Consider the following 16,938-nt stretch of genomic DNA (forward strand, 5'->3'; position numbering starts at 1 on the left):
CTATGGACAGTACAGAGTGTGGAAAATATACCTACAGGCTAGGGGAATACCACATATCAATAGCTACATATAGCAGGTTTATTGACAAGAAGGTATCATTACTGCTTACATACATATACTTTTGTTGGTGTCATAGCTGACATGTAAACCCCAGTTGATTATAAATATAGTTAGTTTAGTATGATGAAGAATATTTAATGCAAATGCAGTTGAATATCTGCTATGGACATGGTAGTTTACTGGCAATCATATAGACCCCTCCAATAACCCAATTATATCTGTAAAAGGTACTGTATGTATCATAACTCCAAACCCTATTCCTAAATTCATGCAACTCTGTCCTTTTCCAGTATATTGTCAGACATTAGTCATGCATCACAGCCAGGACCTTTTAATGTCACACACATACAGGCCTAATTGAAGTAGAGCACAAGTGACTCTCTAAGTTGTATATCTTTAATGATCGTGGTTAAGAAACAGTTCTTGTGTAACAATAAGGAATAATTACCTGTGTAGTAATGCATGTATTCCTTTTTACTTAGGTTTGAATTCCGCCTTGTACAAATTACTTTTAACAGTGTGTAAGTCCTAACAAAACATGTACCAAGTCATCCCCGTGATCCCTCCAAAGTCAAGGCTTAAAAGTCAAGCTGTTGAGCATTTCAGTGTTGACTAGTGGACAAAGTGTGACAAGGTATAGTAGCACAACTAAAAATCACTTCAAACTTTCACATCATCACTGCTGTTCATAAACTCTCTTCCTTTTTGGCAATGTTTCTCTTTGATTGCTATCACACAAATGCGTTGGCATGGTTGTGCATGTTTATGCATGTTTATGCACTGGTCAAAAATGGGAAATCACAATTTGGCTGCAAACCATTGCTACTGTTGGAGGAGCTTTGCAGACATGGTAGGAGATAGGAACGATGGTGCCAAATACAAGGCAAATAGATGAGAGATGAAGGAGTCCAAAATATGTGTTGCACTCCTCATAAAGTGCTACAGTCATAGGCTGCTGGAGGGGGACTATACTGGGTCTCAGTATAAGGCTGAGGGTTGGAACAGCCCGGCCAAGGCTGTCTTTAGTACGACTGGCATATTACACAAAGTGGAACAGTATAGGCACCAATGCAGTGACCTTAAGATGTGCAAGCAGGCATAACTCAACCAGTAGTTGGATGAGTTTAAAACTGCTAACACCGCAAGTTGTGTAAGTATACAGATCAAGCAACTTGAAATTATATGGAATGCCGTAGATAGCCAAGACTGGTAGGCATAATGCTTTCATGTCTTTTCTTCTCTCATTCTCTATTTTACAGCTACAGAGAAAATCAACGCTAACAGGGAGGCACATGCTGAGAGAATGGCATAACTTAGAGAGCCAAGGGACATGTCTACAGCGCAAGGGATCCTGATTGTAGTAATTATTGTGATTCCATAGATCAACAGAAACTTCATCATGCATACCTTAACTGTAACACAAGCGTGCATGCTTTCTGCTATAGCTGCTAGTAACTGTATTAGACAAGTATAGTAATGTGTTTCAGATTATATGGGTTCAATTCCCACAACTAACCTATAGAGCTACACTTACCAACCATGATTTTTAAAGTTACAATGCAGCAGTATTGGCCTTAATGCCATATTATTAACTTACTCTATAGTATCGTTAAAGGTATTTATGGAATATGTGCACATTCCAAGGATTACTTGTAACAATTCACAATCCTTTTTGGGAGTGTGAAGGCTCTATAGCAAGGATAATAATAAATGGCTATTTATTGCAGTAGAAAATGAATGTGACATTGTGGTTCTAATCATCTCTCTCTTTTTTGTCTCACCCACCCCTTATCTTTCACTTTTTGGGGGGAAGGGTTACCTGAATTTACACTGTTCTGATATCATACCTTTCTGCCAACAAACCAAATGCATTTCAGCACAGGGAGGTGGGCCAACAATTTCAGCTCAGCCTGTCAACCCTCCACCAGGTGCTGCACCAACACCCAACACATTGGAGAAGCAACCTGGCTGTACTGCCTCCACAACCCCCTGCCCTACATGGTCCATCCTTGCCAGGTAGCACTACCCCAGCTGGAGCAATGGTACTCTCCACAGTTTTGGTGGAGATGGTGATTATATTACCTACCAGGAGCTACCAGGGATGGTGCATGATCTAATAGAGAGTGGCCTTGGTTTCCACATCAGTTAAATGGAGAAGTTGCTCCCAAAATTTGAAAAGAGACTCCCATATCAAGTAGTGTCACAGACAAGTGAGGAAGTAGACAGTGATGACAGTTCTAATGGTATGGATTAGATTCTCTCTGCTCCCATGATTGATGGGCATATGCCTCTGATGTCCACTACCTATCCCCAGTCATGGTGCCCCCCCCAAACTTTTTGTGTCCATCACCACCCCTGTGTCTGTCTTGTATGTTCTTTTTGTCTGCACCTGCTTTCTCACCTATCCTACCTACCTACCTGACCCTCCTATTCATACATCCTTTCCCCAACATTCTTCCTTTAAAAATAAAATGGGCACCTGTCCCAAATGTCCCATACATGGCTCTCCACTTCACATATGTGTCTTCTTAACACACTTGATTTGTACCAGTTGGCTCTACAACATCATTGCATTGTTGTCACCCACCCATGCTCTGGTGACAGTTCAAATTCATCAAATTTTGTCTACATGTCCAAATTACTGTACTGACGAAGTGCATATCTATGGTTCTATCATAATCCCCTACTGCAAATGCCTGTATTGCTTCCCATTTTTTCTTCCCTCTGCTTAACCCCTCCCCCATTTCACCACTTCTCCATTTTCATGCATTCAACCTGGTCAAAAAATAGAATCACACACAACATATATGGCCAGAAATGACCCACAAAAAAGCCTTCAGTTTTTGTCCTCTGCATATGCACTCAATTTAGCATTGTGCACCAATGCCAAGCCATAAATAGGTGTTTAAGTCTTATGGCAACACCTGGTGAGTTTTTGCCACTGGCCACACTAATCTGGTTATGCCCAGCACTACCTAAACATGCTGATGTATAGGAATACAGAGTTAATGAAGAGTAAAGGCATTACCTGGCCGCACTAATCCGGTTATGTCCAGTACTACCTAAACATGCTGATGTATAGGAATACAGAGTTAATGAAGAGTAAAGGCACTACCTGGCCACACTAATCCGGTTATGTCCAGTACTACCTAAACATGCTGATGTATAGGAATACATAGTTAATGAAGAGTAAATGCACTACCTGGCCACACTAATCCGGTTATGCCCAGCACTACCTAAACATGCTGATGTATAGGAATACAGAGTTAATGAAGAGTAAAGGCACTACCTGGCCACACTAATCTGGTTATGTCCAGTACTACCTAAACATGTTGATGTATAGGAATACAGAGTTAATGAAGACTAAATGCACTACCTGGCTCCACTAATGCGTTTATGTCCAGTACTACCTAAACATGCTGATGTATAGGAATACAGAGTTAATGAAGAGTAAAGGCACTACCTGACCACACTAATCTGGTTATGTCCAGTACTACCTAAACATGCTGATGTATAGGAATACAGAGTTAATGAAGACTAAATGCACTACCTGGCTCCACTAATGCGTTTATGTCCAGTACTACCGAAACATGCTGATGTATAGGAATACAGAGTTAATGAAGAGTAAAGGCACTACCTGGCCACACTAATCTGGTTATGCCCAGCACTACCTAAACATGCTGATGTATAGGAATACAGAGTTAATGAAGACTAAAAGCACTACCTGGCTCCACTAATGCGTTTATGTCCAGTACTACCGAAACATGCTGATGTATAGGAATACAGAGTTAATGAAGACTAAATGCACTACCTGGCTCCACTAATGCGTTTATGTCCAGTACTACCGAAACATGCTGATGTATAGGAATACAGAGTTAATGAAGAGTAAAGGCACTACCTGACCACACTAATCTGGTTATGTCCAGTACTACCTAAACATGCTGATGTATAGGAATACAGAGTTAATGAAGACTAAATTCACTACCTGGCTCCACTAATGCGTTTATGTCCAGTACTACCGAAACATGCTGATGTATAGGAATACAGAGTTAATGAAGAGTAAAGGCACTACCTGGCCACACTAATCTGGTTATGCCCAGCACTACCTAAACATGCTGATGTATAGGAATACAGAGTTAATGAAGAGTAAAGGCACTGCCTGGCCACACTAATCTGGTTATGCCCAGCACTACCTAAACATGCTGATGTATAGGAATACAGAGTTAATGAAGACTAAATGCACTACCTGGCTCCACTAATGCGTTTATGTCCAGTACTACCTAAACATGCTGATGTATAGGAATACAGAGTTAATGAAGAGTAAAGGCACTACCTGACCACACTAATCTGGTTATGTCCAGTACTACCGAAACATGCTGATGTATAGAAATACAGAGTTAATGAAGACTAAATGCACTACCTGGCTCCACTAATGCGTTTATGTCCAGTACTACCTAAACATGCTGATGTATAGGAATACAGAGTTAATGAAGAGTAAAGGCACTACCTGACCACACTAATCTGGTTATGTCCAGTACTACCTAAACATGCTGATGTATAGGAATACAGAGTTAATGAAGACTAAATGCACTACCTGGCTCCACTAATGCGTTTATGTCCAGTACTACCGAAACATGCTGATGTATAGGAATACAGAGTTAATGAAGAGTAAAGGCACTACCTGAGCACACTAATCCGGTTATGTCCAGTACTACCTAAGCATGCTGATGTATAGGAATACAGAGTTAATGAAGAGTAAAGGCACTACCTGAGCACACTAATCCGGTTATGTCCAGTACTACCTAAGCATGCTGATGTATAGGAATACAGAGTTAATGAAGACTAAATGCACTACCTGGCTCCACTAATGCGTTTATGTCCAGTACTACCGAAACATGCTGATGTATAGGAATACAGAGTTAATGAAGACTAAATGCACTACCTGGCTCCACTAATACGTTTATGTCCAGTACTACCTAAACATGCTGATGTATAGGAATACAGAGTTAATGAAGAGTAAAGGCACTACCTGAGCACACTAATCTGGTTATGTCCAGTACTACCTAAACATGCTGATGTATAGGAATACAGAGTTAATGAAGACTAAATGCACTACCTGACCACACTAATCCGGTTATGTCCAGTACTACCTAAACATGCTGATGTATAGGAATACAGAGTTAATGAAGACTAAATGCACTACCTGGCTCCACTAATGCGTTTATGTCCAGTACTACCTAAACATGCTGATGTATAGGAATACAGAGTTAATGAAGACTAAATGCACTACCTGACCACACTAATCTGGTTATGTCCAGTACTACCTAAACATGCTGATGTATAGGAATACAGAGTTAATGAAGACTAAATGCACTACCTGACCACACTAATCCGGTTATGTCCAGTACTACCTAAACATGCTGATGTATAGGAATACAGAGTTAATGAAGACTAAATGCACTACCTGGCTCCACTAATGCGTTTATGTCCAGCACTACCTAAACATGCTGATGTATAGGAATACAGAGTTAATGAAGACTAAATGCACTACCTGGCTCCACTAATGCGTTTATGTCCAGTACTACCGAAACATGCTGATGTATAGGAATACAGAGTTAATGAAGAGTAAAGGCACTACTTTGAAACAGTTACTTTGTTACTTTGACAGTTCTTAGACTGATGAATGTAATAAATTGTAACTTTCTATGTGGACTAGTAACATAAATCACTTGACTGAAGTTTTTTTTTTTGTCTATAGCATAAAGGGTTCGATTCCAGATGCATCTCACATCATTTCTTAGCCTGAAGTTATATGTTTATCTTATGTTTAATCATCCACATCTTAACATTTGCTACAGTTATGAGTTCTTATGGAGATGTATTGAATACTGGCCAGAAAAAGTATTTGAAGTGACATGCATTCCCACAACTATGAGATATTTACCTAACCTTCTTCTGTTTGTCGTACGCCTGTTGTCCCTCTCCTAACCCTTCTTTACTTCTGTATCAGTAACTTCATACTACAGAGTATGGCAGGCTAATAATGAGAACACACCAAAAAACATGCCCCTGAATGTCCCATTACACCAAACATTGTGCAAGTCCATCTCTAGTTGTATTCACCCCTTCACTCCCACCCTTCTTTATGTGTGTGTATCTATTAGGCTGATGGATGTACGTGTCATCTCATGGTTTCTATATATTTTCATAACTCTGCTGATTGATAGTAAGAACAGTTTACCTTGATTCAATAGGTTACCAATGCTCCTGCAACGTGAAAGGCTTCAAAATCTGCTGTATTGTCTTGTTTAGGTGATGATCTGCTGTGTAAATGTACATCTGCATCTTGTCAAGGATTATATCTCACCAGTAGGAGATGCTCTTAAGGTCCATTTTCAGAGGTCCCTTTACAATGTGCCTGTTCGTTATCTTTCTACTTCTTCTAAATAACTATGATTTGTGTGCCTGTCAAGGAAACTGTAATGTGGGCTGCAATTGTTAAAATTCCCAAACATCAATATACACATGGTGCCACTCTATTTTAGGTACCTCACACCTTCTTCCAACAGATGCATATGGATATATTAATAATTGCCACTATTACCTCTCAACCTAGAATCATCAAAAATCTGGACAAACTAAAGGCCCATGAAAAGTAGGTACAACTGGCCAAAGCTCTGTACACCAATTAACAAATTTGCATACATAATTACTTAACCCCACCCCTCCCCTTGATTTATGGGTACCATCTTTTAAATGCAAATTGAATAACAGACAGACACAAAATATAACCAGAACAGCAGTGTTTTGTCTATATTAAGATTCAAACTGACATCAAACTTTGAACTTGTGTAAAACTAAAATACAATTTTCTTTTATAAAAATAAAATTAATTCCTTGCTTCTACATTAATATTAAATAATGCAAAACTCAGCATATACAGCAACAGATCTGCAAACAAACAAACTACATTTGGCTCCACCGAGATTATCCATGACTCTTTTCTGAAGTTAACTGCTCTAATAATGTTTGACAATGTACTATGATGTATGTACACAAGTAACATGACAAGCAAATCTATTAATAGCATATAAGACCAAATGCAACGATTTTAACAGGTAGCATATGAATATAAATAGACATTTAAACACCTTAGTGTGTACTTCACTTTCATTTAAAGCAGTCCAGTCCATCTATCAGCTGCTGTACTGATCACATCGCAAAGCAAACAGAGATATACAGCACACTTGTGAGTGCACGCGCGTACACACACACACACACACACACACACACACATGTAGTTCAAGCATTCACATGCACACACAATTGTACACTTGCAAAACATAGCTTGAATAACAATGATTAAATAAAGTTAGTACATATTCTACAATAGTGTAGCTGTTGAAAGTTTGACTTAGCAGCCTAAAAAATGCCCATTACAACCCAAAGTGGATACTCCGCACTCATCCTTAGGCCACTTGCCTTAAATGCAGTAATACTAATGATACGTATGCCTGCATCACATTAACAAGGACATTAGCATAAAATGGAGCATAATATCAGTGCTTAAACAGAATCGTGAAACAAAAATATACAAAGAAATGCTGTTTCATAACTGTTAAGTGATACACTAATGCCTTAAACACTGAAGTTCTTTACCTTGCACTTAGATGCCAGCAGCTCAGTGGCTTCTTGATCTTTTTGTAGATCTTCTATCATCTTCTGTTTTTCATGATTTCATGCAGTAATGTCAGTATCTCCTCAGCCACTAAGGATTTGTAATCCTGAATAGTTGCTTTCTCCTTTTCCAAAAGTTAATTTTCTTCCTCTAAATAATGCATGTCATGGGTCGGCATCTGACAACCACTTTCACTGTTTTTCCACTCCTGGGTTTATTGGCTAATATTTTATTACTAGGCATCATTCTGTGCTTCATCTCCTCCAGATCCTTACACCGATCATCATCATCCTCCCTCTCTGCCCTACTGCAAGTTTCCAAAAATAGCTTTAGACACACACAGCCCCTTACTATTAATGCTGCCAAAATAGCAACACATTCATTTCACATCATCACCACCACCAGTTGCATGAAAATCTATGAGATGGGGCTCTATGGCTAAGCTGATGCAGAGGATTGCTAGCAGATGAGAGTGGGATGGGGTGGGGACGGAGGAGTGTGGCTTAGGACCACCAGACACTTATCAGACTATCACATACATACATAGCCAACAACTGAAGCATGCAGCACAAATACAGTGATTCCAGAGCTTCTTGGATTTGAAGTCCCTTTGTAACTCGTAACTGGGGTATTGGGTGGATATATTATACCTCTCAACTGTACAGATTTTCACAGAATGTCCAGATTTTTGCCTCATATTGGCGGTCCATTTTTCATAAAATGTTTGTTTTTTTTCTGGCAAATTAATGTCAAATCATTAAAGACTGAAGTTAGAAAATAATGACAGACATTTGAGTTTCAGACTTCATACTCTTCAGAAAATGCATGCTAATGGGAAACCTGTTATTCTATCAACTTTCTAAGTTTGTAAGAGTAATATTTAAACATTGTGCCTCCAGTCCCTATTTTTGTGTCTTTGTCCAGATTTCTTGCTCTAAGAGGTTGAGAGGTATATGCATTGCCCCAAGCATACAAACTTCTCAGTACATGACTTACGCCATAATTGACCACTTAAAGCATGGCCAGCAGTGGATAATAAATGCCTCATGCCTGTCTCTGTTTCATTCTGTTATGAGAAAGTTCAGTTTACCAAATAAGTTGAATGCTAATCTTAAAAATCTACCTGCTTGTGCTTTCATCAGAGTCATAGAGTGCTAAGATAAGGTGCAATGTTACACCCTTACTCATCTAGTTTGTCCTCTATGCCAGACAAGGACACCTGTGTGGTTTCCAATGCTGTACTTTAAAAACATGCTTGCACTTTGTATAGTGACCAAATGAAAGCTTCTAGTCATCATCATCTCCTAAATCTAAAGTGCAATGTTGCTGGCCTCCAGGTGTATAGGGATGGGCAGAATGTAAATTCTGGCGACACCAGTGGTCAGTATAAGTGGCTAGAATTGTCGTCTGTTGTATCAAGATAATCTTGATTTAAATAAAGGAAGACCACTAATTTTGCAATAAATTGTATTTTGTTTTAGAAGAGAGCATTATTTGTTAAACTGGCATTATGGTATCTTGTATCATCATGGTAGGCATTAACTGTATAGAGCAATCTGGGAAGTAGTGGTCATGGCGATAAAGTACTTTCCATTGCATGCTGTTCATTAGTGAGTTCCTTTAATAGATGGTTGCGTTTTGTCAGACATTACCCATATGTTTGTCACTGGCTGCAGTAATTTTTTTTCTACAGCTGAATCAGCTTTTTCCACAAGAACCTTCTAGCCTGCCTGCTTTTTATCTGAAAGGTGGGAGTATTGTATGTACAACTTAGGTTCTGTGTGTGTGTGTATTTGAATGCCCCTCTTCAGAAGATCTCCCAGTACCAATTACAAAAGAAAATTACAGTTGCAAGAGTGTTTGTAAATGTATGCAGAAGCATTACGTGATTATTTGTTACAGAAACAGGTGTTGTCATCATGCTGCTTAAAGACAAGCAGCTCGGAACAAATTAATGCTGATAGTTCAGTGCTCTTTCAACAGGTTGGATTTCATCTTATAAACACTGCATCATGCCACTTGTAATGACCTTTGTATAGTATTGTTTGGTCCAGTAATTACTATACTAACGGTTAGCTAACTGATGAGTCTAACTAAGGTGGTTTTGTGTGTGTGTGTGTGTGTGTGTGTGACAGAGAGAGGGAGAGAGAGAGATCACACACAGTGCATTGTCCATAAATATTTCATCCAAGATATTCCTACCTTCTTATCCAATCTCCGTGCTGCATTTAGCTCCCTCTCAACATTATTCTATGCAATCCGGTACCAACTTAATTTACTCCCTCCAGACCAACTATTTTTACAATCTGCCTATACAACATGTTCTGTACATATGTGGCATGTAGTTACAAAACAAACTTACACTCATTTTAACAAGTTTGTCCATTATTGAGGTGAAAGCTTGCATTTCTCTCTCTCCATCATTGCTTCAGATTTTTTTCCCCCGAATGTTCTTGTCGAGGAGTGAGAATTTAAATAATCCTGGTAAGGTTTGTGACTCAGGTTAGAATACCAGTATTTAAACAGGTTGATTCTAGTGCTGAGAGCTGCTGGGCATTCAGTAAAAAAGGGGGAGGGGTGAAAAGAGGGAGAGCTACAGATCACCTGTGCTGCGTTTACACACAGACATCATGCATTTAAAGGACTACTCAAGTAGTTCTGTAGGAAACAGCATTGCTAATGCAAGCTTATAAATTATGTATTACAATGGGTGTAAAGTACATTGCTGCAATAGCTAGTAGATGGAGACCTGACAGAATAATAAACATCATGGCCTTTGATCACATGCACAAACTGACAGAATTAAATTAATTAAACTGTGTGTGCATAGTGCATTCTCTCTCCTGTTGGGAAAATAACTAACTAAATAAAATACAATCGGATAGCAGCTATTGTGGTTACAGTGGGACTCTGGGAGGTTGAGCGGTCTATCTCAAGAAGCTGACGTCCCTGTATACAATGCGTGGTGAAGTCAGCCATGAAGTTGTTGGAAAAAAATCAAAATGAAGGGGGGCATTCGGGAATTCATGACACCCCATTTGTTTTGACCACAAAACTAGTAAATAACAAAGAATTCAGTATGGTTGAGAGGTATGTTGCCACTCTATATTTCTTCCATCCTTGCCTCATACAATTTATGGTACATAGCAGGAAATATTCTGATTGAGAAGACACATCATGCCAACACAACTTTAGGATGTACATGAATGGGCCAGGATAGTACTTCCTACATCCTCTACAGCCCTTGTGTATGTCATCAGCTTCTCTCCTCAGAATATACTGCAACATCTTTAGTAGAATAATGGATGAAATGTTCATCTAATATGATGTGGAAACTGCCCTTACTGTCTAGAAGCATACTGCACCCAGTTTCCAGGATATTCGGCCTTACACAAATAGTTAGCGTATCTGTACAGTTATACTAATCATTTGAAAAGATGCACCACCCCTTGTCATTTGTAGCAAGCTGTACATACAATTAACTTGTGCTTTGCAGTGAGGCCTGCAAAATAGCTATTAGTTGTAGAAGTGCATTGAGATAGACATTACTGATATAATTTGGAGAAGACACATACTGTTAGGTTTGCAGACCTGATCATATTTAAACAGCTAATGACATCCTGACACCATTTGTTAAAAAAAACGCAATCATCTGAATTTAAGGGTCTGTATTACAAGATCGAAACTTTAGTTAATTGAATAACTAAAGATCAACCTTGTAATATTGAAGCCTAAATATCTCAAATGGCCAATTTAACCCAGGGAAGCACTTCCCTTGGCCGCTATGTGGATTATGCCCTTTTCACCAATTTAGAAAGATCTCATAGTTGGTATATTTAATTAGGAGGGTTGTGGTGGGCAAAGCCCCCCACTTAATTTGTGATTAAATTTTTTGATGTGGCCAAGGAAAGTGTTTCCCTGGGTTAAATTGGCCATTCAAGATTTTCAGGTTTCGCTATTTATTACAAAATCATTTTTTAGTTATTTGATTAATAAAAGTTTCGATCTTGTAATATAGATCCGAATTTAAACCCTGGCTCACCTGGGCTTTGACAAGGAGATCACTATCTTATACCCTGTGCCATAGAGAAAGCCAGGCAACAGGTGTATTTTGTGCATTCGGTACTGTCCAGAGTGCTGACAGATGAGCATCACCACTGAGCCTGTTTACACATAGGAAGGCATACCACATTAACTTTTTCACTGTTTTCCTTAACCAGGGAAATGCATTTGCTTGGTGCTTAATGTCATGCAAACAGGGAAGGGAAGGCAAGGCCAACAGTAATGTATGTAAGAAAACTTTGACCTCAACATTTCAAAAATAGACTACAGCATGACCAACATACTAGTTGCCAGCAATTTCTCCCATAACATATCTTGCAAGGCTGACACACAAAACATTAACAACAAACAGATATATTTTGCAGTTAACGCCAATCATGTCAACTACTGTGTGTGTCCCTATTTATGCATAGCTCGCTAATGAGCACCAGTGGACAGTGCTACATCAAAAATCTAAGTTGAGTTCCTGAAAATGGAATCATGCATGCGCTAATACTTTGCCATCATCTGCACAAATCAGCTTCTCAGTGATACGCTTTGTGAAGAGGACTACAGCATGTATAACTCTGGTTACTAGGCTGTACTCTTCCAATACATGGAAATGCATTCATAAACACAAGAGAAGGGCAGTGACATGTACTTGACTGAACGCATCCTTTCTGATATTCATTTTGCCCTGCAGCATTGCACTTGCAAAAGATATATCAGTACTTAGGCCATTGTCAAACAGAGTCCCGAATTACCTAGCCTAACTGCATTGTCACATTTAGTTTGGGTTTATAGTGACAGTGGACATTGGTCATCCATTATCATATCCCATCGATATTGTCAGCAACTTATATTAATGTGGCCATACATTCATCTGAATATGAAGACACATAACTCTATCCTTGCACTATTGGTGTTTCCATTTGTTTATGTGTGTGTGTGTGTGTGTGTGTGTGTGTGTGTGTGTGTGTGTGTGTGTGTGTGTGTGTGTGTGTGATCCACATAACATCCTGAAAAACAGGTACATGCCTGTCTCACTTCTGCAATATGCATTCAAGAAAGCTCATTTCACCTAGGTTGCAGAGTGTATTTATAAGTACTTTTGTAAATTGTGATTACACAATCTTGTCACAAATCCTGGCTTTGCACCCAGGTCTCATAACAGTATATGTTCCCTGCAACACGATGATAATGATGATGATGTCATTCTCTATAAAGTGCACTCTGACACTGTTAAAATCAGATTTCTGTCTTAGTATGAGCGTTAAGTAGTGTGTTCTCTAGCTTGTGAAACTAGATAGATAGGTGATGTGATCTCACAGCTATCATCTTGTTTGTATGTGTGTGTGTGCGTACATGCATATATGTGTATGTGTGTGTGTATGTGTATCTGTCTGAGTGCATGTATGTGGTCAGATGAGCATGAGTCCAGGTCTTGCTGCCCTCGTTCAAGTTGCATTCAGAAGATACTGCTACATGACTCCTCAACAATTACATGCAGTCCTCCCAACATCCTCTTCTCAGCATATGCTGATGATGTCGTCCTCTAAAGTGCACTCAGACAGTGTTAAATTCAGATGTTCGGAGTAGCACTAGCATTAAGTACTGTGTTCTCTGTGTTCATATGTATATTGGAGTTTAGTCTCACAGCAATCAACTTGTGTGTGCTTCTTTCTTCAACTATTAGTCTGGAGATAATTTTACACTGGGATAGGAGCCCGCACCTCTGCCAGGCACTCCTCACAAACAACTTTTTCTCAGCATACACTGATGATGTCATCCTCTATAAAGTGAAATCTGACACTGTAACGTTCAGACTTCTGTGGTGACACTAGCTTTACTGCATTATTGAAGTTCTGTAACTTGAAAGTAGGGGTTTTAGTCTCATAGCAGTGAATTTGCATGTGTTTTTGTATCTTCATTCAACTGTCAATCTGGAGGCAATGTTACACTGGGTCACAAGTCCACAGCTATGTCAAACAGTCTTTCCAGACCTCATCTTCTCAGCATAGATTGATGATGTCATCCTCTCTAAAGTGCCCTCTAATAATGATAAAATCAGAAATTTGCAGTAGTGTTAGGCCTATGTTGTACGAGATCCATCTGGTATACCTAGACAAATATGTAGTTTGAATCTGACTTCAGTCAACCTCTGAGTGTGGGTCGGTGATATATTACGGTCATTGTATGATGTTTTGAATCTCTCTTCATTTGACTCCCAGTTAGGAGAACCTTTAACATAGCCCCTTGTATCAACATCCCCTTTTCCCCCTATGTCAACATAACACCCTTTCTATGGAACACTGAGGACGTCATCATCTCAAAGATGCATACACACATCATGATCCTCTACAAGCCATCTCCAGACCACTGGATGTGTGATTACTAATTCAATCATGGGGTGGTGCCCATGTCACATATGGAGAGAGGCAGTCTGTAATAAAATCCAGCACATACACATATACCTCTACTATCTTTCTTCACCTAGATCTAATAATTTGGGATTACATTGTATAATAATGGCTAGGATTGTATGTGCTCTTGGCAGTTAGCCTAGTAATGTCCTATGACCCCATGAACATTGCACATGTCATTGTTGTTGCAACCTTCATGTGCTTTGTTAAGGTGTGCATATACTGTAGCCCTACAAATGTGTATTGCAGTCTGTTATTTCAGCTGCTGTATTGATGCCTGCTGCTGATTTTGGTGATATGTTCCTTCTATAACAGTTGTAGGAATATGCCTCCTGAGGACTAGAGATGCCGTGTGATGCTATGTATATTGTTGCCTTACTAAGGCATGTGGTCTTGTAGTAGAGTATATCAACATTCTACACTGCCCATGTATACCTAGCATCTAGAAATGTTATTTGACATAAAGAATATTACGTCATATTGATTACATTGGCACATATTCCTGAGTTCATCTACATGTTGTAATACTGTTACATTCACAAATATATGATATTTTGAGATTCACTTGCAAATTTGGTAAATTCATTGTATGCATTATTGTGCTGCTGTTCAAAGGATAATACAGGTGATCCCCAGAAGCATTGCGTGGCTGTCGGTATTTTTGTCTTTAACTGTTCTGCATGAGTCCCATCCACCTCAGTTGTCATGTGTCCATATATGGTGTCAGGGCTGTTACTCACACATTTCCACTTATAAACATATAGGCATATGATGTACAACTGCTTTGATGATGTGTAATAGGTAGAGCTGTATGACTGAGTTAACAGTTACACTGTGTCATATGGGATTCATACCCAAGGTTTTATTTAGAGGTGATGTACAGCTTGAAGTCCAACTGTATCATAGGTACAGCTATAGTGTGACTGCACTGCATCATGGACATACCACTACATCACATCAGTATTACCACTTGACAGTTTGCATGAACACATATGGATATATGCCAGGATTTCATGGCAGTGTTACATTTTTACTGCAATGTCATAGGGACAGTGAACATGTGGCATATGTATTGAGGTTTGACATGTACTGGTGACTGATGGTGCTCCATGCATTGTTTGGTATGCACACAATATTACAGTGCCAGCCTCCTCGATCATTGGCACTTGACTTGGCACTGCTGTAATTTCTGTGCACATGGACATAGTTAATGCATTGCCATCAGTCTTTCGTCCTGCTGCACCATTCATTATAATGGGTCACTTCTTAATTCACAGATCAATTGCAGATATTTCAGACAACATCCATTGCTATTACGTGTGGCAGATGCATGCAATACCCAGCTGTGTGTGGGCAATTCACTCATAATAGTGTGGTGTTTTATGTCAAGCAGGGATCTGGTTGACCATATGGAACTGTTCTCTGGGATGCATACCAATTAGGATTTGACAGTGCAGACTTCCCTTCAAGGTGTATGACTAGATGCTTGTGTGATATGCCTTTCTGTGTTGCACCCAGTAAATACACAGCTTGGTGACAGTACTGATGGCATGGGTTTGATCCTTGCAGGTGGGTATTGTGGCTTATATGCCATGCAAACCTCTCAGCTGGCCAGGATTGCCCGTGTTTACAATTCCAGGGTTAACACTTTCTCTCTAAACCCCTCCAAAAACTGGTTATTTTTTTGGAAGGGGTAGTGAATTCTCCTTATAAAATATTGCGAGTCACTAGAGTTGTACATATCTGTTACTACGAAAATGTAGAATAAGTTACAATCACGTATTCTTTCAATGTGGCGGATTTATGGTCGTAATATTTTAAGTGTCCATGACTGTGCTATGTTCCTGATTGGTTGAGAGCTAAGGTGACATGTCAGTCATATTCAAGCAAGTAATTTTGCAAATCTTCAGAGTATGCACATACTCCCCATTGTATATGCAATCTTTGCTAAGTGTACTCTCCAGTAAGCATATCCTTGATATTGATATCACAACCATTCATTTACATTGACATGTAACCTTGAGTGACCATCAACTATATACGATCATGTGGGGTGATGTCATACTTTAATGCCACAGGAGGTGTAAGCAACACTACGTACTATGCTCTCTACATATGTGCATAATGTTATTTTACTGACTTGTATTGGGAGTGTACATACATTTTCATTTCCTATCTTCATAGGTTCATAGGTGTGTACTAGGCTAATGGCCCTGGAGCCTTTAAAATTGCCCAGGCACCATGCCACCTGATGTTAGTTCACAGTGCCCCTATCCAGTAGGACAACTGGAGTGATCCCTGGAGTGAACTTTGTTACCCATCCACTTGTCAAGATTCCTCTTGAAGAGGGGCAGCAAGGTGCTCTGCCTGGCATGAACAGGAAGCTTATTCCAGAGTATGGGCAGTCTTTGGGAAATGAACCTGTCCCCTCCAGCATGTTCTGTTAATTGTGGTAATGAGGTTGTGGCCTCTGGAGCGTATGGCACAGGGAGACTGGGATTTCTTTAGGTGTAGGATTTCAAGTAGGGCTGAGTCAGACATTGCTTTGTAAATCAAGCAGAGATCACCTCTAAGTAGACGATAAGAGAATGAGAACAGCTGAAGTTTCTTGAGTCTGTCCATGTAAGACGTGTTTAAGGCCTAGGATCTTTTTGTGGCCTTTCCAGCTGTTATAGGTGTCTGGTCAAGTACATGCCAAATGGGGCATTGTATTCAATGATTAGTCTAATAAGGGAT

General features: G+C 39.5%; 1 protein-coding gene and 1 long non-coding RNA gene across 2 annotated transcripts in view; one reads left to right on the plus strand and one right to left on the minus strand.

Moving 5' to 3' along the window:
* The window catches only part of GPR26 (G protein-coupled receptor 26), a 492,189-nt gene that overhangs the window by 124,123 nt on the left and 351,128 nt on the right, over positions 1-16,938 (minus strand). The window lies entirely within an intron of this gene.
* LOC122788959 lies at positions 548-1,798 on the plus strand. Its single transcript, XR_006362755.1, has 2 exons — positions 548-694; positions 1,320-1,798. It is a non-coding gene; the product is annotated as an uncharacterized LOC122788959 (long non-coding RNA).

The sequence above is a fragment of the Protopterus annectens genome, chromosome 14.part0 (genome assembly GCF_019279795.1).
Source record: "Protopterus annectens isolate FY-2018-M chromosome 14.part0, PAN1.0, whole genome shotgun sequence".
Classification (NCBI taxonomy): Eukaryota; Metazoa; Chordata; order Ceratodontiformes; family Protopteridae; genus Protopterus; species Protopterus annectens.